Source organism: Lactuca saligna, chromosome 8 (assembly GCF_052625555.1).
Source record: "Lactuca saligna cultivar CGN05327 chromosome 8, ASM5262555v1, whole genome shotgun sequence".
Classification (NCBI taxonomy): Eukaryota; Viridiplantae; Streptophyta; class Magnoliopsida; order Asterales; family Asteraceae; genus Lactuca; species Lactuca saligna.
Genome location: NC_136424.1, coordinates 132916881 through 132942623, shown reverse-complemented (window position 1 = coordinate 132942623; position 25743 = coordinate 132916881). Strand labels below are relative to the sequence as shown.

Genomic DNA, 25743 nt, shown 5'->3' with positions numbered 1-25743 from the left:
AACGAAGGTGGTCCATAAATATATTGACTTTGATAATCATCTTCAACATATGATTGTTTTCGTTTTAATCCAAAATTATTTTGCGATTCTTTATATGGATTTGAATAAGGATTTTCACCATCGGATGAAAAATCATATATTACTTCTGCATCGTTATTATTTTCTATATCTGTGTTATTTTCTTGAATTTCGGATGAAATTTCTAGTGCTGCGAATAATTTAGTTAATGTATCTACTTTTTCTTGTAAAGTTTCCATATTAATAATTTTTATTAGTACTAGTTTTTAGAAAATAAAATTTTAGTTTCTTTTTATTAGCGGAGTAGTTATTATCGGTTGAAAATTAGTTTCATTAAAAATTCTATTATTAGTCATATTTGGTGATTCAAGTGATAATAAATGGGTAAATAATTTATCTATATAAATTGTATCTTCTGTTTTAAACGTAAAACTATGATGAAAATTTGTTAATGCATAATTTATTTGATATGTAATAGTAAATGGATGATTCCCTTTTAACATAAAATTTTGTCTTAATAATTTATATCGTACGGTAATACTATTACTTAAATTTTTATCTTTTAGACTTAATCCTAGTTGTATATTAATATCAAATTTTATTTTTCCTTCAATTAAATTTCCTTTTCCTTTTGCAATAATACTTTCTTGATTATTAATTATACGATCATCTCTAATTTCTAATTCTATTGGTGTGTTTAAATCGCTAAAAGTACTTTTTAGAATTATTTGAATAGTTAATATATGAATATAATCAATTTTTGTTCTATTTATTTCTTTAATATTAGATAGTTTGTTTCTAATTTGTTGTTTATTTAATATAGGTATAATAATATTTCCTTGAGTTGATTCCATAGGTATTGGTTCTTCTCCTATAATTTTTCCATAATATATAATATTTTTTCTAGAAAAGAAATTTTTTAATGAGTTATATCTAAAATTATGTTTTTCAGATAGTGTAAAATTTGATTTTCTTATACCATCTTTATTAATATTATTTTTATTAATTAGAGCATCAAAAGTGTATCCAGATTTATTTTCTTCGTTATTAATAATGATTGGTGTATTTTCTATTTCTTGGTACATATTTAACAGATTAATCTCGTTATTTTTTCTTCAAGATTTTTTATTTGTTTTTATTTCCAATTTATACTATTATCTATTATATGTATTGCTTCAATATTAGATATACAATTAATTACTGATATGTTAGAGTCTATTTTTAAATCTAAAAGAAATTTTTTAGATTGTTTTAGTGTTTTATGAAAAAAAAATTAATTCTTGTTTATTATTATGTAAACTTTCAAAACTCATAATTAAATCTTAAAAAAATAATAATGTTCTTCAAAGTTATGTATAAAGTTTTTAATATAGTGGGGTGATTATATGAAATTTGTAATATGGAGAGTTGAAAACCTTTTTGTGAAAGATGCATTATGAATTTGACTTTTTGGTATATTGCACTAGACCTTCTTATGACAATTGTTTCAAGTGGATTAAATAATGGTGATGAATTTTGCATATGAATCATATTTTTAAAAGATGAATATTCATTATTATGTTTATGATATTTCTTATGCATATATTCATATGAACAAAAGATTTAATATGCAAAGTAATAATATGAACGTTACTTAGCTCTGATACCAAATTTAACAGCATTACGGAAAGATGAATATTATGATAAGATTATACCTGAATGATGCGTTGAGATGGATTAACGATGGATTGTATGATTTATGTTGGGTAATTATCTTGGATATGTTTGGATAGAACTCTGCTATTCAGAAATAGATAAACTATTTCAACAGAGGAAGAACGTTGAGATCAACTCAAGTCTTAAACACTTAAACTTAACTTGTTTATTTCATATGGGCGAAGGCCCTATTTATAGGCTCAAGAGAGCCAATTACATAATTGGGTTGCAATCGTTTGATTGCAAAACGACACACATAATTTACAATATAGCCCCCTAGACTATGGAAGGTTATATACTTCATGTTACATCCTACCGACACTACATTATTCCATACCATTTCAATGTGGAAGCGATTATAATTTTAATGTAAATATTGTGTCGGAAGAATTATTTGTATTTGTCGTTATTATTCGTCTGTAGAATGTGACGTAAATATTGTGTCGGTAGAATTAAAATAAAGTGTATAACCCTCAATAGTCTAGGGGGTTATATTGTAAATATGTATGTCATTTTGCAATCAAACGATTGCAACTCAATTATGTAACCGTCTCCCTTGAGCCTATAAATAGGGCCTTTGCCCGTATGAAATAAACAAGCGAAGTTTGAATGTCTAAGACTTGAGTTGAATCTCAAAGTTCTTCCTCTGTTGAAATAGTTATTTTATTTCTGAATAACAGAGTCCTATTCAAACATACCCAAGATTATCCATATAATCATTCTTATAATTTAAACAACCCATCCCGACGCATCATTCAGGTATAATCTTATCCTAACTTTCTCTATTAATTATGTTATGTTTTTAAAATTGGTATTAGAGCTAAGTTTCGTTCTTATCATTATGAATATTCATACATTCGTTCATAAGAAAAAAAATATTCATTGTGCATCGTTATAAATGCTATTACATTCATGCATATCATTTATCATAATTATCATAAAAATTATAATAGTCATAATAAACTCTACTATCATTATCCTTTTTAAAACTATAAATTTTCATCGTAACTTTAATCTAAAACATAGTTAAATTATTGTTTTTATAGAATTATAATCATGAGTTTTTGAAGTTTAAATATTAATAAACAAGAACTAAATTTTTTTCGTAAAACACTGAAACAGTCTAAGAAATTTCTTTTAGAATTAAAAACAGACTCTAAGATATTAATAATCAATTGCATATCTAATATTGAAGCAACACATATAATAGATAATAGTATAAATTGGAAACAAGAACAAATAAAAAATCTTGAAGATAAGATAACGAGATTAATTTGTTAAATATGTCTCAAAAAATAGAAAGATCACTAATAGTAACTACTTCGTTAGTAAAAAGAAACTAAAGATTTCATTTACAAAATAAACACAACTTATTAATATGGAAACTTTACAAGAAAAAAGTAGAAACATTAACTAAATTATTTGCAGCATTAGAAATTCTATCTGAAATTCGTGAAAATAATACAGAAATAGAAAATAACTCAGATAATAATGACGCAGAAGTAATATATGATTTTTCATCCGATGATGAAAATCTTTATTCAAATCCATATAGAAATTCACAAAATAATTTTGGATTAAAACGAAAACAATCATATGTTAAAGATGATTATCAAAGTTAATATATTTATGGACCACCTTCATTAGAAGAAAATTTTCTATATAGACAAGGAATGGTTAAAAATAAACAAAACAAATGAGAAAAAATACCTCCACAATACATACCCAAAATTATTTACTTTTCCAACAAATTCAGATATTCTTTTTATTGACTTTGATCAAAATCTCGAAGCAAAAATTCAAGAATGGAGTAATAAATGGGAGTACAAATTCAGTTAACTAAAGAATTAAGAAATTTACACCCAACACATTTTCTTAATTATATTATTCATAAAACACAAGATAATGCATATCGTTTTCTCTCATCTCTTGATGAAACCGAAACAACGATGATAGTTACTACTCATATCAATGTATGCTTTGGTGATATATTTATATCATTGTATACTTTATTATTGTATGCTTTTTGATGGTGTTTTCATTCCGCTGTGTGCTTTTTCAATGTATACTTCGGATGAGTTAGATATAAGGTTTCCCTTACGTTCTAATTCTAATAATACTTTCTCCATAGGTTAGTTATCTGCATCTGAATCAGAATCAGTTGTATATGCATAAATATCTATGTCTGAATCCATATCTAAATCTTCTATAGGTTCATATCCTAGATCATATGCAATTTTTAATAGATTTGTTTATTTTTTCATTTTTTTGTCTTTTTTGGGCATTCATAAGCTTCGTGTCCGTCTTTTTGACATATCCAACATTTACAATCTTTTTTATTCGATGAGCAATAATTTGTTTTAGATTGATATTTTTGTTTATATTGTTTTCTGTTTCGAAAATATTTTCTTTCTCCTTGTTTATATTTAGGTTTATAAGTTTGTTTTTTCTAGATTTTATTTTTATATCGTTGCCTTTTATTATCTTTACAACCATATTAATTAACTTTATTAAAAAGGGTTTCACAACATAAATCAATTTTTGCATCTTGTGTTGTTTTTTGTTCTAAACAACTTTTTTGCATCCATGCTTTTAGTATACTTATTCATGCTCGTAAAGTGTTTGCAATTTTATTTTGTTGTATGGCTTCTTGAAAGTCTTTTATTACACTTTGACTTACTAACGATGATAATTTTTGATAAAACATATCTAATGCTACCTTTTTTTTCGTGGAATCTAAATTATAATAATGTTCAGAATATTTGCATATAAATGGGTCTAGATAAAACATATTACAGATTCGTAGTTTTGTTAAATGTCATAACGATTCTAATTGAAAAGCTTCCTGTGATACTTTATCTTCAATTTGTTTTCCTATGAATTCCTGAATAAGACGACTTAATATATATATATATATATATATATATATATATATATATATATATATATATATATATATATATATATATATGGAAAAAGTGAATATACCCTTAAGGGTATATAAACTTAGGTACCCAAACTCACTATATATATATATATATATATATATATATATATATATATATATATATATATATATGTTTCCATAGCATCAGTAGTAGCTATCATCATTGTTTCGGTTTCATCAAGAGAGGAGAGAAAACGATATGCATTATCTTGTGTTTTATGAATGATATAATTAAGAAAATATGTTGGGTGTAAATTTTTTAATTCTTCAGTTAACTGAATTTGCACTCCCATTTTATTACTCCATTCTTGAATTTTTGCTTCGAGATTTTGATCACAGTCAATAAAAAGAATATATCTGAATTTGTTGGAAAAATAAATGATTTTGGGTATGTATTGTGGATGTATTTTTTCTCATTTGTTTTGTTTATTTTTAACCATTCATTGTCTATATAGAAAATTTTCTTCTAATGAAGGTGGTCCATAAATACATTGACTTTGATAATCATCTTCAACATATGATTGTTTTCGTTTTAATCCAAAATTTTTTTGTGAATTTCTATATGGATTTGAATACAGATTTTCATCATCGGATGAAAAATCATATATTACTTCTGCGTCATTATTATCTGAATTATTTTCTATTTCTGTATTATTTTCTTGAATTTCGGATGGAATTTCTAATATTGCAAATAATTTAGTTAATGCTTCTACTTTTTCTTGTAAAGTTTCCATACTAATAAGTTGTGTTTATTTTGTAAATGAAATTGTAGCACCTGGTTCCTGGTATGTAAATCGTATTTGAGTATTTTTTCCATTTTTAGCCTTGGACTCGGTGAGTCATAGGTCCGACTCGCCGAGTAAAGTCGGGACCCTAAATGAAATTGTAGCACCTGGACTCGGCGAGTCACCGCTGTTGGATGAAACCCTAAGTTTCAGGGGTTTGCACCCTATTTAAACTCTCATTCCGCCCCAATCTCACCCTCAGAGCTCTATACCTTGTTCAAGAGTTGGTTCTTTGTGAGTTTGAAGCATTTGGTGTGCTCTCATGAAGTTTTGGAGTGGGAAAAATAGTAGATCAAGAAGAAGAAGATGAGGTCAAGCATCTTTGAGCTATGTCAGTGTGTTCCCTAAGGGTATGACTCGGTTTTCCTAGGGATGTCAACGGGACCAAACGGGAGCGGGAATAGCTGCACCCGCTCCCGCCCCCGAAATCAATTGTTGCCCCCGCTCCCGGTCCCGCCCTCGGCTCCCCCGTTTACATAGCCCCCGGTCCCGCTCCCGGTTACCTCCATCACCCCCGGTCCCGCCCCCGTTCCCCCGGTTCCCCCGCTTAAAATTCATTTTTTTTGCTAAACGACTACTTTGTGTTAGGCTAAAAAGCTTGTTTTTAATAACTTTAAAAGTTTAAAACATAATCTTTTAGAAACTAAACAATTAAAAATTCAACATTACGAATTCAATATTACAAAACGACAATTCCATCAATCTTAAAAATATAAAATATGACAAATCCAATATTACAAATATAAAATACTTACATATCCAAAAATATATGATCAATTCACTACCTCTTCAATATCTATTAATTGAAAACGGGAAAGTGAAACCTAACCTACATTTAAATTAGAAAATCTATTTTGTATATGTATTTTATATTAAATATATATTTTTTACATAAATGTACAACCGGGGCCCCGCGGGAGTACGGGACGGGAATACCAACTCCCGCTCCCGGTCCCGAAAATAAGTGGGGTTTAATTTTGCCCCCGCTCCCGGTTTTTTTCAAAAATTTAGTCCCATACGGGATCAGGATCCCACAGGAGCGGGGTTCCACGGGGGTTTTTGACATCCCTAGATTTTCCCCTTGTTTTCATGCTTATAGTCCGTTATAGCTCCATTAAAGTCTTTCTTGAACCATTTCCAAGCTTGTGTATGTTTGGGGGTTCGTAATAAGCTGAGTAACCTCTAGATCTAGGCATGGTTGAGCTCCAGGAGCTCAGATCTACTGCCTTTATTGACCCATGTTGCATGAAGACCTTAGATTTGTGCATTTTGAACCCTAAAACCCTCATGGATGGATATTTACACGTAAAGTGGGAAACTTTACGTGTTATTCATGCTCTAGGAACCCAGATCTATGAATGGCATGCACTGGATTCGAGCAAAATCGCGTTTATGGCTCTTGCATGAAGCAGACTCGGCGAGTCGCTCATCTGACTCGGCGAGTCTAGTCGCGAGTCTCCGAGTTGTCCCCTTTTTCGTTGTGCCGAGTTGTGTAGTGAGTCCAGGGTGGACTCGGTGAGTTGGAAGCCAAAACTCACCCATAAGGGAACTCGGCGAGTCGATGCCCAGACTCGGCAAGTTCAAGGCAATCTTCTTAGAATCAAGAACAGACTCGGCGAGTTGTTCATACAACTCGGAGAGTCACAGTATAAATTTTTCATCGGATGAAGATGAACTCGTCGAGTTGTTCATACAACTCGACGAGTAGGATGAAGGACTTGAACATCAGTTTGGAAGGAGAACTCATCGAGTCAACGCCTAACTCGACGAGTAGAAACAGAATCCAGGTCAGTCGATTGGACAGGAACTCGGCGAGTTGGTGAGCCAACTTGGCGAGTCGGGTCAACTGAAAGTTGACTCTGACTTTGACTTAGGGCATGATCAGGGGTAAAATGGTCATTTTACCTAAAGGACAATTAACAGTATTTGACTAAGTGTTTGGTGGGAATTACAGCCGGAGGATTCCGGAGCAGCAGACAGACTATTCCCACACAAATCAGCAGCTACTACGACGTGAGTTACCTTCTAGTAGTGGTGGGTCTAAGGCCACAATGTCAGCCCACCAGTAGGAGTCGTATTTTAGATGATTGCTTTGTGATATCATCTAGGCTTGCTATTACGTGATATGTTATGTGCTAGTATGATATGTATATGCTAGTAGCTGTAGGGGAGATAGTCCCCAAGATCACCGGTCGACAGGGCCGAAGGGGTAGTCATACCCACTCATGCTAGATAGAATATGATTATGCAATACATGTTATGTGGTAGTGGTAGTAGAGGGGTGAATTAGTCCCCAATATCCGGTCGACAGGACCGAAGGGGAGGCCAGCACCCAGATATGCTAGGCAGTATCCGGTCGACAGCACAGAAGGGGAGGCCAGCACCCAGATATGCTAGGTAGTATCCGGTCAACAGGACCGAAGGGGAGGCCAGCACACAAATATTCTAGGCAGTATCCGGTTGAGAGGACCGAAGGGGAGGCCAGCACCCAGATATGCTAGGCAATATCCGGTCGAAAGGACCGAAGGGGTAGGTCGGGCACCCAGATATGCCTAACAATTTATGTATGTTATGTGATTATATGGTATGTGGTACAATGGGGGAACTCACTAAGTTTTGTGCTTACAGTTTACAGTTTTGGTTTCAGGTACCTCTTCATCGAAGGGGAAGGAGCTGGCGCGGTAGCGGCACATCATGCACACACACTGGTTTCCGCATCTATTAGATTTCTCTGGGATTTATACTTTGATATTTTAATTGGTTGTATGATTTGGATTTTAGACATGGTTTACGGTGTGATGTGGTTTGATCAAACAATGTTTTTAATTATTAACGTTTTCTAAAGTAATGTTTTAAAAATGAAATTTTTGGACATGAAAATTGGGTCGTTACAAGTTGGTATCAGAGCCCTGGTTTGAGGGATTCGGACACACCTTCGGGGGTGTTTGAACTCCAATCGAGGGATTAAAAGATTTTTGGAAAGAGAAAATGTTTTCTAAAAGGTTAAGTAAAGGGTTTTAGGAAAGAACAATGTGTGTGATGTGCGCGACCGGCCGAGCTCAAGTAAGTATTCCCCAATGTACCCATACAAGTTTATTTATGTTTATTAGTTTCTGTAGAACATCATGCTAGAATAGGACTAAGGATCTAGGAGTGATGCCTTATGTGCCTGATTTATGTGCTTCAGTATAAGAAAGAGTTGCGTGCTAGAGTTGAGTAGACAGCAGTAGGGTAGCCTGTTTAGGTTATTCTTGATAGTACGAGTTTAGCATTGTGTGCTAGTTCAGTTCTCTCTACGAGGATAGAGTTGCTTGAGATTGTTTTTCTTACGTCCAAATGTTGTTTGCTTTGTGTTATGTGGGATTTGAAGTGATGGGAGTTAACTGTTAGGTGAATACGTTAAAGTCACATGTGATCAGGGTTGAATAATATAAGAGTGCTGGATTTGACTCTATTGCGTAGCTCTTGTTTGAGTCTTAACCATTGTAGAGATGAGTCCCTTACTCGAAGGATTATCCGAGCCTCATCACATGTGATTGTATTCAGGTAATAGTTAATTGGCATCACCAAGAGGCCTTCAGCAGCTGAGGATTGGGTTGGGTGGAGTCAGAGGTTTCCTAGGGTAAGCCTAGGATAAAGAGTAGCAGTGATCAGCGGTAGGGGAAGGGACCTGGTTGAGTCGAGGCGGTCCTTGGGGAAGGTACGGATAGATGTGGAAGTTAGTATGGGCTCGTACTACTGAAAGCAGAGGATTCGTACCCGAACCGAGGAAGGCTAAGATAAGACCAGGGAACTTGTAGTGGGTGGCATCCCTCCAGGGGTATCAGTATCGCTAGTAGTTGTTATTTCTTTGTATTTCAGAATGGTGGTACTACACCCGAGGCCAGCAGTTGGCAGTTCAGGAGAGGGATCGGGTTCGGGATCAGGTTCCGAGCCAGTAGATGAGAGGCTGCGCGAGTTCATCGCGTCGGAGATCACCAGAGGTATCCTTGAGTCGACCCCCATTATCTTCGGGTCGATCAAGGAGGGGATATTGGAGATGATGGAGGATCGCCTCCAGGCATTCAGGAGTGACATGGCATCTGGCCAGTCGGGATCTTGCACACTGTCCTTCAAGAACTTTTAGGGCAGTGGTGCACCGGACTTTCATAGGGCGAAGGACCCCATAGCTACCAGATGATGGATTGCAGACATTGAGTCTGCACAGTTGACTAGTTTCTGCCCCGAGGGGTCAAAGGTGAGGTATGCAGCAGGGTGTTTACGAGACCGAGCTCGAGATTGGTGGGAGTTAGTGGGTGACTCTTTGGGAGCCTCAGATATCGAGGCTATGACCTGGTCGGACTTTGTGACCAGGTTCAGGGCAGAGTTTGCGCCGGCTGGCGAGCTTCAGCAGCTGGCCAAGGAGTTTTTGGACATGAGACAGATGACGGAGACCATGGCGGAGATCACCGCCAAGTTCCGGGAGAGGGCACTGTTGGTGCCCCAATATGCGGGCGATGAGGACATGAGGAGCACCCGCTATCATGACATGCTCCGGGCTGATAACCGGGAGCACGTTAGTTTTTCAGCTTGCCCCACCTTGGACTCCATGATTGCCAGGGCGAGAGAGAGGGAGATAGATTTGGAGCACATGCGGAAACGGAAGGCGGAGGAGGGACAGCCAGGAGGGGCTTCGGGGAAGAAGCCCAAGGGATCAGATATGGGGCCAAAAGGCCAACAGGGACGGGCCGCTGCAGGTTGGGATCATCAGGCTGCTACAAGTGCGGCAAGTCTGGGCACTTTAGCAGGGATTGCATTGCTCCGGTAGCAGTTATTCAGACGTCTGAGTTGCTGTGTTTCCACTGCAACCAGAGTGGCCACAAGAAGGCCAATTGCCCCGAGTTGATAGTTTCAGCGCTGGTAAAGGCGCCAGCTCCAGCGACCCTGCGGATCACAGATGGCCGGCAGGGCAAGGCAGAGGCTCCCGTGGTGACGAGTCGGGCATTTCAGTTGACCGCCGAGGAGGCACGCGCTGCACCCGATGTGGTGACGGGATCGTTCCATGGGAACGATATCCCAGTCCAGGTGTTGTTCGACTCAGGTGCTACTCGATCGTTTGTTTCCCTTGCGCTTAGCAAGAAGTTCACAGAGTCTTCGGGTATGTTGGATTGCCCTTTAGAGGTAGAGATTGTCGATGATCGATCTAAAGAGTTGGGCCACATGAACCATGGATCATAAAACCCATGGGTATGGATTATGGGTGATACCCATGACCCTTGGAATCCTACATATAAATAGGTTACTCCATAGCCAAAATCATCACTTCTTTTCTTAGAGAAATATGGAGGTGTTTTGGTGCATGGAATTCTCTCTCAAGAGCCACCTTTGTTCTAGGTGTGTTGTGATTCCATTTGAGGCATTTCATACTATTGGTGCTAAGCTCTTAAGGCCAAATACATCAAGACTTCAAGCCACATAAAAGGTATGTTTCCCTAACTAGTATATTATATGGTTTTTGTCAAATGCATGCTAGTTATAGGTTTAATGCCTTGGAAACCATTTGCATGTATAATTAGTGAAAACATAGATCCAAGGTATTTAGGGTTGCATGTACACTTAGGAGTGTTAGAATGCTCATAACCCAACAGTGGTATCAGAGCCATGGGTTGTTTTCTACTATATTTGATGCAAATGTATTTTTTTTCAAGTTGATGAAAAAAAAGAAAAAAAAAACATGAAGTTTGTCAAATTTTATGATAATTACTTGATTTTATGAAAAACTAATTATTTGTAAAATTTGAGTCACTTTACTACAAGAGTTGAACTAGGTCAATTTATTAAAAGATAGAATGATATAATTATTTTATTTTTTTTAAGTTTGATCTAAGTGGTTTTAAAGAGTTACAAATTTTGTCATAAAATTTTGGAACTCAAAAGTTTTTTTTAAAGTTATCATCTTAAGAGTTTTGAAACTTCCATAAGTTATGGATGTGAAATGTCTCATTTATTAACTCTTTAGGTTATGAACTCTAAGAGTCTTCAAAAAATAATTGTCAAAGTTTCAAGATTTGTATTAGTTTATATGATTATCTAATTTCTTGAAAATTATTGATGTGAATTATCTTTACTTATGAGTTTAATATAGATCATAGAAAAATTATTTGGTTATTGTGTTAATTGGAATATTTGATCTTAATGGTTTTTATGAACTCCATAACTTGTCCTCAAGTTATGGAAAGTGGAGAGTTTTTTTTTAAAGTGACATTAAGTCTCATAGGTTATGAAAATAGAAGAGTCTCTATTTTTAATGTCATCATTAAATGATTTAATGTCTTCCATAACTTGTCCTCAAGTTATGGAACTTGATTTTTTCTCATTAAACCTTAATTAAACTCATAAGTTATGAAAAATCAAAGAGTTTTGAAAGGTTTCAAAACTTGTCCTCAAGTTTTGGAATGTGTAAAGTTACCCCCCATGTATACTTTAATTCCAAACTAGACCTTAGAATTTTAAAAGTTAAAATTCAACCCTTATACTTTATAATATTATAAGTTAATAATATTTATATATATGTATAAGAGTAAAGTCAGTCTTACCGTTAGTAGGCCTCATTCACAAATCCGGTCTATAAGGGGGGTATAAGGTTACAGCCTATAAAATGGTAGTTTAATGGGTTTCCACTCTCACCCACCGCTTCCTTGACTGGTGGAGGGTCGTTAGCCGAACGGGTAGGACAAGGACTATAATTCTCCCTTCATTAAAAGTATTAATGATAAATACTAAGTAACTAAACCTTTTATAAATACCCAATCTTAGTTACTTAGGAAAATGTGAATAAGGTGCTAATCCATGAAATTACACTTTGCACTTTGTTTAAGTTGGTTAGTGGATTGTGTGTGGTTAACCGGCACACTAACTCGTATTTAACAAGGTAGGCAAAGGGTAACTTAATGTTTATCATAGTATCGATGGAGCGTGTGTGGTTAACCGGCACATCGATTGAGGGGTAAACACTTAAGGGTGCCAAGTAATTTGCATGGTTACTTCACACCTTGTTTTGTGATCCTCGGCATCCCAGTCACAAAATCTGAAGGGCACACTCGAGATTGAAACATGCCATTGAACAGTTCAATGAATCTCAAAAGATCTAGGAGTTTCAAAAACAATTAAAACCTAATAATACATTTCGTTTATCTTGGTGGAAATTGGTGAATCATCATTCACCTACCTTCAAATTGTTTTATAGCTTGGATTACGGCATACCTCTTCTAAGTTATAAAATAGTTTGTTGGGTCCTAGCCTTAATATTTCATATTGGGTGTCATATTAAGGACTTTAAGATCAACTATCTTGAATATCTCCCAAAACATGTCTGGTTTAGACATTTATGATCTTCCCAAATCTCTTGAAACAAGCTTTCCTAAATGAAGATGATGTTCCATGGAAATCATACTTCTTCCACCTCCTTCAATTCTCCCTACCCCACAAGTTCTTAAAAAGTTTAAGGTCACTCGAACCCTATTGGCAAGTGAAGGTCTAGGTGTGGTCACATCTTGGAGATGTAGTCACATATTGACAAGCCGGGAGAGTTGGGTGTCAAAGTCTTGAGAAAGTTGGTGGTTCAATCACTTTCTAAGTCACATAGTGAGTTCCTTTGGGACACCTATGAAACAGACTATGACATGACCCTTAATGATCTTATCTATTTGTTAAGATCAACTTCCTGAAACTTGATGGACATTGATAATAGTGACACAGGAAATACAGAAAAAAACATTCTCTTCCCAAGGAAAGGGATTGACCATAGTCAACTAGGTTGACCAAATGGTAAAGAGAAAAGGCTAAGTCTGTAATAGTCCCGTGTACCATTATCAAAGAGTCCATATGTTTATATTGCCAAAGGAAGGGTCATTAGTTGCGAAGCTGCCAAGTTTACCTAAGGATGTTAAAGTCAATAAGTTTGACTCTACTTCAGGTAAAGTCCACTATCTAACTCTGCTAAGTTTCTATTCTGAAATTCTTATTACATGATGTGACTAGGTCACATGTTAATGTTTTAAGAATCAAAGAAAAGTGAAGGAACTTAAAGAAAGAATATGCTGAATTTGATAGCATAGATGGATTTCTATTGCGCAGTTTCAAAATCGGATTCTTGAGCTAATTCTTAGGAGTTATGAGATGTTGCTTAGGAATAGATAACAACAAGGTTTTCATGTGGATTGTAAGGATAAGTTTTTCCGCATAGTTTTAAAATATAAGAAAATTTTTGATTTTAGTTATTTTAAAATATCCTTACAATGGCATTTGAGGAAAAATTGTTGCTTATATAATTCCATTAATAGCAAGAGTGGAAATATGAAATTGATTCCTTCATTTGTGGTAATGTCTAAATTTACCAAATAAGGAAAGATTCTCATCATCCAAAGTCTCAATTGGACCGGGACTTGGAATCATGCAAGTTGTATAGCATGATGAATGAGAACTTTCAAGTTTTGGAAAATTAAGACTAATTACTTGTTCACATGGATGTGTGAGTCAAGTAATGGACTAAGGGATCGAGTACATAGTCATGTGCACTGATTAAGTCCACCACAAAAGATGTAAGGCTATTCGTCATAGTTTACTAAAGCTCAGTAAATATGATTATACTGACAAGCTTAAGTGTAACTCTGAGACATTGGAAAAGGTTTCGATGCATAGCAGAGCGAATAAGAAGAATCAAATTAGACAGAAGGATAAAAGTTTCTCAAATCTGAAAAGATGGGAGAGTACTTTAATATCAGTTTTGTGATCATCTTAATGATTAACAAACCATATCAAAATTAGTTCTCTAAGGAAGTCTTAGTGCATTCTTATGACTAAGAAGAAGGGATCTTGAATTGTTGAAATGGTTAAATCAAGAAGATGAGTCATACTTCGTTCCAATACAAGTCTTAGAGTCATACTCCAAGATTATAATTTGAGTGACACGTCTTTAAGAAGGTTTAAAAACACTTATCAAATGTAAGAGTAAAAGTTTTCTACTCTTGTACATTTGAAATTGGTAAGTTGTGATGTTTTGGATAAAACAAAGACCAACTAAGGCCAATTGTGTGAAGTGTTTGTCTTGATTAGAATCCGCACGATCTCTTGGATGTTTGACAAGGGAGTCTTATAGGTCAAGAGGATAGTGGGAGTCTTAAAGGTCTTGAAAGTCTCAAGAACTAATCAAGAATGAAACCTAAAGTTCCTCACTAGCACACAACTTGAGGTTTATGACCTATCGTGTTGACATATTTTGTGCCCATTCCAGTTAAAGTTGGCTTTGCATATGAGTTCTTAGAGTTCTCAATGTGTTGCACAACAACTTGGAAGCAATGGCAGGCCCTTGAGCTGCCAGGTGGCAAGAAGTTAAGATTGAGTTCAGTCCATATGAGTTCGGATTTGTCATTATCCTTGTCTTATGACTATGGTTTTGACAATTCACGTGGATAAGAACACACACACCATTGAATCTAGGTTTCATAAGGTTTCTCTCCGATTCATGAAAATGATGGTGAGGAAACACTTTCACTAAGTAGATTTTAGATAGATAGCAATTGTGATATTTGCATTCTCAAAGTCGTTAGTGGAGCGTGTGTGGTTTACCGGCACACTAACCTGGACTTGTGAGAAGTGGAAAAAAGGTCTAACCATTATGATTACGGCATCCCTCTTCATAATTGTTTAGACACACAAGTGTGCTATCTAAGGGAAGGTGTATGATTTTGATAAAGTTCTATCAAAACAATCCAGTATCAGAAATCTGAACTTTGGTAAGAAAGTCAATAAAGTATTGATTTCTAGAAGTCCAACTGATTTCTGAGTACATGTCAAAGCTAGTGGGAGCATAAGTGTTATGCTAATAATCATCATGTTAGTGGGAGCATGATAATTATGATAAAGATTGCAAGTTAGCAATGTTAATTAAGGGAGAGGAAATTATACTTCATCTCAAATCTATAAGCTTAGATCGTGAGGTTTTAATCATTTAGTCAAGGATATATATATGAATTCATGTTGGAATGGCTCAACATAAGGAAATTCTTTATATGGGTCCATTATTTGCATTCTAAAATTCGATTATGATTACGGCATCCCTTTTATAATCTGAATTATGAGAACTTGGCAAATTGAAATGGAAATATTATGGCAACAGACTGGTTTAGTCTTTATGTGAGACATCATGAATTGTGTCCCATATGCTTCGGATATAGGATCGATTACATGTGCTATATTCATCCTTTCTAAAAATTTTCCAAATGCCTGGGGCATTAAGAAGAGAAAAGGTTTAGAACTGGATATGACTAAAAGAATTAAACAATTGTCGAGGACAATCTAAGGTTTACCAAAGATTGGTTGCTCAAGGACAGTTGGAAGTATTGTGATAATTCTGGAAGGACCATATTGACATAATCTATAAGGAGACAACTCTTGTTCAGAAGTGATAGTCAAAATGGAATCTGGAAATGTTTCAAAGTTAGAATTTTCAATCTGTTTAAGGTTAGGAAACTTAATGCAAGAAGGATGTTTCTAAGGAGCTGATCTCCTTTGGAATGCTCTGTAATGATTGTTGTCAAGTCTTTATGAATTTGTGCATAATCATTACAAGAGGATCAATGCATATAAGTTGGGAATCTAATAGATTTCAGTAAATGACATGAATTTGGAATTCTTGTATTTACAGTAAGGATTTGGGAGTGTGAAAAGAGAATCATTGAAGTTATGCTCAATGGATCTAGTTCACAAAATAAAGATCATAGACAAACATAGTATGCATACTTGGTTTATGGCATGACTAGTGTTTAGAAAACATAGTGTGCATGCTTGGAGCATGGGACAACTATTGTTTTAAATTCAAGAATAATGTTGATAGCTGAAACACTATACAATGAATAATGTGTAATCATATGGTAATAAATAAAAAGGAGTTTTATTTATGTTCATAGGTTTTGATACCATATTGGATTCAATTATTATTGTGTTTCACTTTGCATGTTTTGACTTCCCGAATAAGCTAGGTCATTCTTCTAGAATGACTAAGTTATTCAAACCATCCACAGTCGGTCATATGTTGGAAGTATATATGAATTAAGACTGTCATGGGTTGGCTTGTAGAGGTCTAAGGTATTGGACAAATGGCTACAACACTCATGAGTGCTCATAAGTTCTGAGTATTGGATTCAACCCGCGCTCATTGGAATCACTTCATGGATTTTATCACGAGTGATCATGAGACGATAATATCTTATATTCTTCAAACCTAGAGATATGTGTTGTTACTATGAGTTGGTTGTACATTGATTGCACGAAACCGCATTTGGTAACTCGGTGCTATAAAACGTGTCTTTGTGTATGATTCAACAAGTAGTAGAACAAGCCATATGAGTCGAAGTTTATCCATTCCTTTTACCTTCGGGATAAAAGCGATATCTGTGGGCCCCTCGATGATTTGATGATGACAAATGGAAGTGCTCGGCCGGGCCAAGATTGATTTGATTTGTTCAATTAGTCAGTTGTCATAAATCGGAAATCGGGAAACAACAAATGGACAGAGAGAATGATTATAATCCATGTCTCAGTCCATATGATATCTAGAATGGAGGAATATATGATCCCTTATCTAATGGACGCGTCATTGATTTGTTCAGAGTTCGACAGCGGCTTTAAGAGCTACGATTGCTAGTCGGGTTATGAAGTCGTACTTGCAATAATAGTTTTAGACTTATCCAAGTGGGAGACTATTGGATTAGATGTCTAAGCCCATAACTATTATTGGTATGTACTTGACCCGAGAGTAGCATGGTCCATTTGGGTTGCATATCATCAGGACAATTTGTTAGGATGGACTTTTGAGAGAAGGTTATTTATGGTTTATTAATATATTATAAGTTATAATATATTAATATGAAATCATATGTTTTAATTAGTATTGATCAAGAATTAATTTGGAATTAATTTAGTGGTCAAAAGAGACTAATTAAATCTATGGGGACTAATTGTGATAATTAGTTATATTTATATGTGTTGGGCTTATGATCCATGTTGGACCAATTTTATGTACGGATACATAAAGAGTTGGGCCACATGAACCATGGATCATAAAACCCATGGGTATGGATTATGGGTGATACCCATAACCCTTGGAATCCTACATATAAATAGGTTACTCCATAGCTAAAATCACCACTTCTTTTCTTAGAGAAATATGGAGGTGTTTTGGTGCATGGAATTCTCTCTCAAGAGCCACCTTTGTTCTAGGTGTGTTGTGATTCCATTTGAGGCATTTCATACTATTGGTGCTAAGCTCTTAAGGCCAAATACATCAAGACTTCAAGCCACATAAAAGGTATGTTTCCCTAACTAGTATATTATATGGTTTTTGTCAAATGCATGCTAGTTATAGGTTTAATGCCTTGGAAACCATTTGCATGTATAATTAGTGAAAACATAGACCCAAGGTATTTAGGGTTGTATGTGCACCATAGGATGTTGTATTATACCAAAACCCAACACGGTCGGTGCGAGCATCAGCAGTGTTCAGGGATTGTGTTTTGAGGTTATTTGAGGAGCGTTATCCAGTGGACTTGGTTCCCATTCCGTTGCGTAGGAACAAGGTGATTATAGGCATGGATTGGTTGAGCCCCAATGGGGCGGTGAAAGATTGCGCGCAGCAGCTAGTGCGAGTCAGGACCCCAGGTGGGGGAGAGTTAGTGATTCATGGCGATAGGCCACAGTGTGGACCCGCAGTATGTTCAGCAGCGAGGGCTAGACGCTACCTTCAGCAGGGATGCGCAGGATATGTCGCGTACGTGATGGATACCCGGGAGGCGGATAAGGCGACAGTGAGCGAGGTTCCGGTGGTGCGAGATTTCGCATATGTTTTCCCAGAGGAGCTTCCTGGGATACCTCCGAAGCGACAGGTGGAGTTTAGGATTAACCTCGTTCCTGGTGCGGCTACAATATCCAAGGCACCGTATCGGTTGACTCCTCCCGAGATGCAGGAGTTGTCTGCGCAGCTGCAGGAGCTGCTAGACAAGGGATTTATTCGTCCGAGTAGTTCACCCTGGGGAGCCCCGATTCTGTTCGTGAAAAAGACGTATGGGTCGCATCGGATGTGTATAGATTACCGGTAGCTGAACAAGGTAACGGTGAAGAACCGATACCCACTCCCGAGGATTGATGATCTCTTTGACCAGCTTCAGGGAGCGTCTTGGTTTTCCAAGATCGATTTGCGTTTGGGTTATCATCAGATGAGGTTCAGAGAGGAGGATGCGCAGAAGACCGTGTTTCGGACGCGTTATGGCCATTATGAGTTCGTGGTGATGTCGTTTGGGCTCACCAATGCTCCTGCCGCGTTCATGGACCTCATGAACCGCGTATGCAGACCGATGCTGGATCGGTCTGTGATAGTCTTTATCGATGACATCTTGGTTTATTCCAAGACGCAGGAAGAGCATGAGGAGCATTTGAGAGAGGTATTGGAGACCCTGAGGAGGGAGAGCTTGTATGCCAAGTTCTCCAAGTGTGAGTTTTGGTTACGCGAGGTGCAATTTCTCGGACACCTTGTCAACCAGAACGGGATTCTGGTCGATCCGGCCAAGGTCGAGGCCGCGATGAGATGGGAGGTTCCGAAGTCTCCATCTGAGATTCGGAGTTTCCTAGGATTGGCAGGCTATTATCGGAGGTTCATTCAGGATTTCTCCAAGATAGTTGTACCCCTGACACGGTTGACGAAGAAAGTCGTGGTCTTTATGTGGGAACCCGAGCAGCAGGCTACGTTTGAGACACTGAGACAGATATTGTGCGAGGCGCCGATCTTAGCCCTGCCAGAGGGCGTAGAGGATTTTGTGGTTTATTGTGACGCATCCATTTCAGGGTTGGGCGCGGTACTGATGCAAAGGGGGCATGTCATTGCCTATGCTTCGAGGCAGCTCAAGCCTCACGAGGCGAACTACCCGACGCATGATCTAGAATTGGGGGTGGTGGTTTTTGCCCTCAAGATTTGGCAGCATTACCTCTACGGGGTTCGATGTACAATCTACACGGACCACAAGTGTTTGAGGTACCTTATGGATCAGCCGAATCTGAACATGAGGCAGCATCAGTGGTTGGACGTGGTGAAGGATTATGATTGTGAGATCCTTTACCACCCGGGAAAGGCCAACGTGGTGGCCGATGCGCTTAGCCGCAAGGCGGCACCGATCAGGGATATTTGCATGAGGATGACCGTAGTGACTCCCCTGTTGGAGCAGATTCGGGAGGCTCAAGAGGAGGCTATCAAGGAGGAACATCAGAAGAGCGAGCGTGTGGTGGGTCAGGTTCCCTCCTTCGATTATGATGGCCGAGGACTATTGACACTACACCATAGAGTGTGGGTACCGTATCACAGAGGTGTGCGCCAGATTTTGATGGAGGAGGCGCACAAGTCCCGATTCTCTATTCATCCCGGGGCGATGAAGATGTATAGGGATCTTCGTCCGGATCATTGGTGGCCTTGCATGAAGAGGGATGTGACACGGTACGTCGAGCGGTGCTTGAACTGCAGGAAGGTCAAGGCCGAACATCAGAGACCGCATGGAAAGATGCAGCCGTTGGACATCCCGTTGTGGAAATGGGAAGATATCACAATGGATTTTATCACGAAGCTTCCCAGGACCACACGTGGAGTAGATTCGATTTGGGTCATCGTGGATCGATTGACCAAGAGTGCTCACTTTATTCCAATTCAGGAGAGTATATCGGCCGAGAAATTGGCCGACATCTATATCAGGGAGATCGTGGCGCGACACGGGGTGCTAGTATCGATTATCTCAGACAGGGATGTGCGTTTTACTTCCAAGTTTTGGAAGAGATTTCATGACGAGTTGGGCACTCATTTGCATTTTAGCACCGCCTTCCACCCGCAGACGGATGGTCAGAGCGAGCGGACCATCCAGACTTTGGAGGATATGTTGCGTGCATGTGTGTTAGATTTCGGTGGTAGCTGGGATACTTATCTTCCCTTGGTCGAGTTCTCATACAATAACAACTACCACGTGAGTATTGACCGACCCCCATTCGAGATGTTGTACGGACGGAGGTGCAGGACCCCGATATGCTGGGGTGAACTTGGCCAGAGGGTCATGGGGAGCACCGAGGTGGTGCTCAAGACGACAGAGAGGATCCAGCAGGTTCGGAGCAGGCTTCAGACTGCTCAGAGTCGGCTGAAAAGTTACGCCGACAAGCGTCGATCCGACTTGGAGTTCCAAGTCGGGGATATGGTTCTCCTGAAGGTGTCGCCTTGGAAAGGCGTCATTCGATTCAGGAAGCGGGGCAAGTTGGGCTCGAGATTTATCGGACCGTTCAGGGTTGTAGCCCGGGTGGGCAAGGTGGCGTATAGGCTAGATCTGCCTGTCGAGCTCAGCCAGATCCACAGCACTTTCCATGTTTCTCAGCTGCGGAAGTGCTTAGTGGATGATTCAGCAGTAGTGCCGTTAGAGGATATACAGGTTGATGACAGCCTGAATTACATTGAGCGCCCAGTCGCAATCCTCGACCGGAAGTCGAAGGATTTGAGGAACAAGAGGGTGGAGCTAGTGAAGGTGCAATGGCAGCACCGCAAGGGCTCGGAATGGACTTGGGAGCCGGTCGAAAAGATGATGGAGCATTACCCCGAGCTGTTTCAGGATCGAGCAACAGACTTCGAGGACGAAGTCTAAAATAAGTGGGGGAGATTTGTAGCACCTGGTTCCTGGTATGTAAATCTTATTTGAGTATTTTCCATTTTTAGCCTTGGACTCGGCAGTCATAGGTCCAACTCGCCGAGTAGAGCCGGGACTCAGGACACGTTTTAAGTTGGCGACAGGCGAGTCCGTATCCTGGACTCGGCGAGTCACCGTTGTTGGATGAAACCCTAAGTTTTAGGGGTTTGCACCCTATTTAAACTCTCGTTCCGCCCCAATCTCACCCCCATTCACCCTCAGAGCTCTATACCTTGTTCAAAAGTTGTTTCTTTGTGAGTTTGAAGCATTTGGTGTGCTCTCTTGAAGTTTTAGAGTGGGAAAAAGAGTAGATCAAGAAGAAAAAGAGCAGGTCAAGCATCTTTGAGCTATCTCAGTGTGTTCCCTAAGGTATGACTCGATTTTCCCCTTGTTTTCATGCTTATAGTCCCTTATAGCTCCATTAAAGTCTTTCTTGAACCATTTCCAAGCTTGTGTATGTTTGGGGGTTCGTAATAAGCTGAGTAACCTCTAGATCTAGGCATGGTGGAGCTCCAGGAGCTCAGATCTACTGCCTTTATGGACCCATATTGCATGAAGACCTTAGATCTACTCTTTTGGTGCATTTTGAACCCTAAAACCCTCATGGATGGATATTTACACGTAAAGTTGGAAACTTTACGTGTTATTCATGCTCTAGGAACCCAGATCTATGAATGGCATGGACTGGATTCGAGCAAAATCGCGTTTATGGCTCTTGCATGAAGCAGACTCGGCGAGTGTAGTCGCGAGTCTCCGAGTTGTCCCCTTTTTCGTTGTGCCGAGTTGTGTAGTGAGTCCAGGGTGGACTCGGTGAGTTGGAAGCCAAAACTCACCCATAAGGGAACTCGGCGAGTCGATGCCTAGACTCGGCAAGTTCAAGGCAATCTTCTTAGAATCAAGAACAGACTCGGCGAGTTGTTCATACAACTCGGCGAGTCACAGTATAAATTGTTCATCGGATGAAGATGAACTCGGCGAGTTGTTCATACAACTCGGCGAGTAGGATGAAGGACTTGAACATTAGTTTGGAAGGAGAACTCGTCGAGTCAACGCCTAACTCGACGAGTAGAAACAGAATCCAGGTCAGTCGATTGGATAGGAACTCGGCGAGTTGGCGAGCCAACTCGGCGAGTCGGGTCAACTGAAAGTTGACTCTGACTTTAACTTAGGGCATGATTAGGGGTAAAATGGTCATTTTACCCAAAGGGCAGTTAGCAGTATTTGACTAAGTGTTTGGTGGGAATTACAGCTGGAGGATTTTCGGAGCAGCAGCAGCAGCAGACAGACTATTCCCACACAGATCAGCAGCTTCCAATAGCGGTGGGTCTAAGGCCACAATGCCGACCCACCAGTAGGAGTCGTATGTTAGATGATTATCTTTGTGATATCATCTAGGCTTGCTATTACCTGATATGTTATGTGCTAGTATGATATGTATATGTTAGTAGTTGTAGGGGAGATAGTCCCCAAGATCACCGGTCGACAGGGCCGAAGGGGTAGTCATACCCACTCATGCTAGATAGAATATGATTATGAAATACATGTTATGTGGTAGTAGTGGTAGTAGAGGGGTGAAATAGTCCCCAGTATCCGGTCGACAAGACCGAAGGGGAGGCCAGCACCCAGATATGCTAGGCAGTATCCGGTCGACAGGACAGAAGGGGAGGCCAGCACCCAGATATGCTAGGTAGTACCCGGTCGACAGGACCGAAGGGAGGCCAACACCCAGATATGTTAGGCAGTATCCGGTCGAGAGGATTGAAGGGGAGGCCAGCACCCAGATATGCTAGGCAATATCCGATCGAAAGGACCGAAGGGGTAGGTCGGGCACACAGATATGCCTGACAATTTATGTATGTTATGTGATTATATGGTATGTGGTACAATGGGGGAACTCACTAAGCTTTGTGCTTACAGTTTACAGTTTTGGTTTCAGGTACCTCTTCATCGAAGGGAAAGGAGCTGGCGCGGTAGCGGCACATCATGCAAACACACTGGTTTCCGCATCTATTAGATTTCTCTAGGATTTATACTCTGATATTTTGATTGGTTGTATGATTTGCCTTTTAGACATGGTTTACGTTGTGATATGGTTTGATCAAACAATGTTTTTAATTATTAACGTTTTCTAAAGTAATGTTTTAAAAAACGAATTTTTTTAACGTGAAAATTGGATCGTTACAGAAATCTTTAGTTTCTTTTTACTAACGAAGTAGTTACTATTAGTGATCTTTCTATTTTTTGAGACATATTTAACAAATTAATCTCATTATCTTATCTTCAAGATTTTTTTTATTTGTTCTTGTTTCCAATTTATACTATTATCTATTATATGTATTGCTTCAATGTTAGATATGCAATTGATTATTGATATCTTAGAATCTATTTTTAATTCTAAAAGAAATTTCTTAGATTGTTTAGTGTTTTACGAAAAAAAAAATTAATTCTTGTTTATTAATATTTAAACTTGAAAAACTCATGATTATAATTCTATAAAAACAATAATTTAACTATGTTTTAGATTAAAGTTATGATAAAAAAATTTAGTTTTAAAAATGATAATGATAGTAGAGTTTATTATGACTATTATAATTTTTATGATAAATATGACAAATGATATACATGAATGTAATAACATTTATAATAATGCATAATGAATTTTTTTTTTCTTATCAACGAACGTATGAATATTCATAATGATAAGAACAAAACTTTGCTCTAATACCAATTTTAAAAACATAACGGAATTAATAGAAAAAATTAGGATATGATTATACCTGAATGATGCGTCGGGATGGGTTGTTTAAATTATAAGAATGATTATATAGATAATCTTGGGTATGTTTGGATAGGGCTCTGCTTTTTAGAAATAAAACAACTATTTCAACATAGGAAAAACTTTGAGATTCAACTTAAATCTTAAACACTCAAACTTCGCTTGTTTATTTCATACGGGCAAAGGCCCTATTGCTCAAGGGAGACGGTTACATAATTGAGTTGCAATCGTTTGATTGCAAATCGACATACATATTTACAGTATAACCCCCTAGACTATTGAGGGTTATACACTTGATTGCAACATACATATTTACAATATAACCCCCTAGACTATTGAGGGTTATACACTTTATGTTTTAAAAAGGGAATATATTTTAGTATTAATACAAGATCAGAAGTGCGGAGTGCACACTTATATTAGTCTATATTGATCCCGGTATGACTTCCCCTTGTGGGGATCCAATACCAAATGCATTAACATCAAATGTGGGGTTCTAATGTAATTATGTATGGTTTTCAACCCTAAATTGTCTTATCCAAATGCACTTAAGATCGAATGTGGAGATACATTGTTTTCTCTATTGTTTTTGAACCAGACGAATTTTACACACTAAATTCTCTCTAGTTCTTGATTGATATTATGTGCCTAGAAAATCGATGGATCTTTTAAGGACTATCCTAGGTGAGTTCGTAACCCAGAGTAGAGAAATATAGATTAGGAAAGCAAACTAACAAAATCCTTGAAGAATCCAATGATAATCATTATTTGTTTCTACCCTCTTTTCTAACACAGCAGTAGTTCCATTTTAAGCGCATCCACCGCTGACGTTGGTTCTTAAAGTTAAATTATAGGAATAAAATGGAAGAGGATATGTTAAGGGTTCATATTCGAGAAACGCTTTTCATGGATTCATATAACTTTAGTCCTCCCAAAGAGTTCACAGTAGATTTGTGAGTGAAAAACATTTTTCATGAATTTAAAACTTTAATCAGAACCATATTGGGTTACAGATTAAAAGTTATAGTCGTATAAAACTATCAAAAGCTTTTTGGAACCAAAACTCTAAAAGCATGTTGTGCTAATTTTAGAAGAATATCAGAACTATGGAAATTTCAAATATGATTTCATTTATAAAGGAAGTAGAGTAGACTTGATAAATCAATAAAAAAAAAAATAGCTAAAACCCAAAATATAGCGCTCAAAAACGCAAGGCTTAATACTTAAATTTCGGAAGTTGAGTTGCTCTAAGAAGTAAAAATCAATTTCCACAAAAAAAATAAAAACTAATTAAAAGCAGATCCCTTAATGAAATACATTCAGTAATTCACATCCATAACAAGAGTAGAACAGAAACCAAAACTAACCTGATCAGATTTGAAGCTTTTGAGGATGATTGGTGGTGATCCGAATTGATGAATGAAGATAAAAATGTAAAGAGCGGTAATGAAAAAAGAAAAAAAGTGATAGAAAATTGATAGGATTTACATGAAGCTGCAGGAGAGTAGTACAATAATTGAAGAGAAAGTAAGTGATAGAAATTTTCTATGATGCAGTCTTTAAAATAATTGCACCGAACCTTATATACAAAGTTTGTACTAAAGGATTCACATTCAGAACTGTTCTTTTTTTTAAATCTATCGGGAAAAAAAAAAACCGAACCAGTTATTTGAAAACCGGTTTTTATAAAACCGAACCGCTGGTAAGGGACCGATTTTTTTTATTAATTGAAAACCGGGTTTTTTGCTGGTTTTTTTGTCGGTTTTTTACTGGCTTTTCTAA

At 37.5% G+C, this 25743-nt stretch overlaps 1 protein-coding gene across 1 annotated transcript in view; it reads right to left on the bottom strand.

Annotated features, from left to right (window-relative positions):
* The window catches only part of LOC145012552 (serine/threonine-protein kinase PBS1-like), a 38276-nt gene extending 12775 nt beyond the window's left edge, over positions 1 to 25501 (bottom strand). The window contains exon 1 of the mRNA XM_078971350.1: positions 25329 to 25501. The gene's annotated coding sequence lies outside the window, so the exon portion shown is untranslated. The remainder of the gene's footprint in view (positions 1 to 25328) is intronic.
* Between the last annotated feature and the right edge of the window lie 242 nt (positions 25502 to 25743).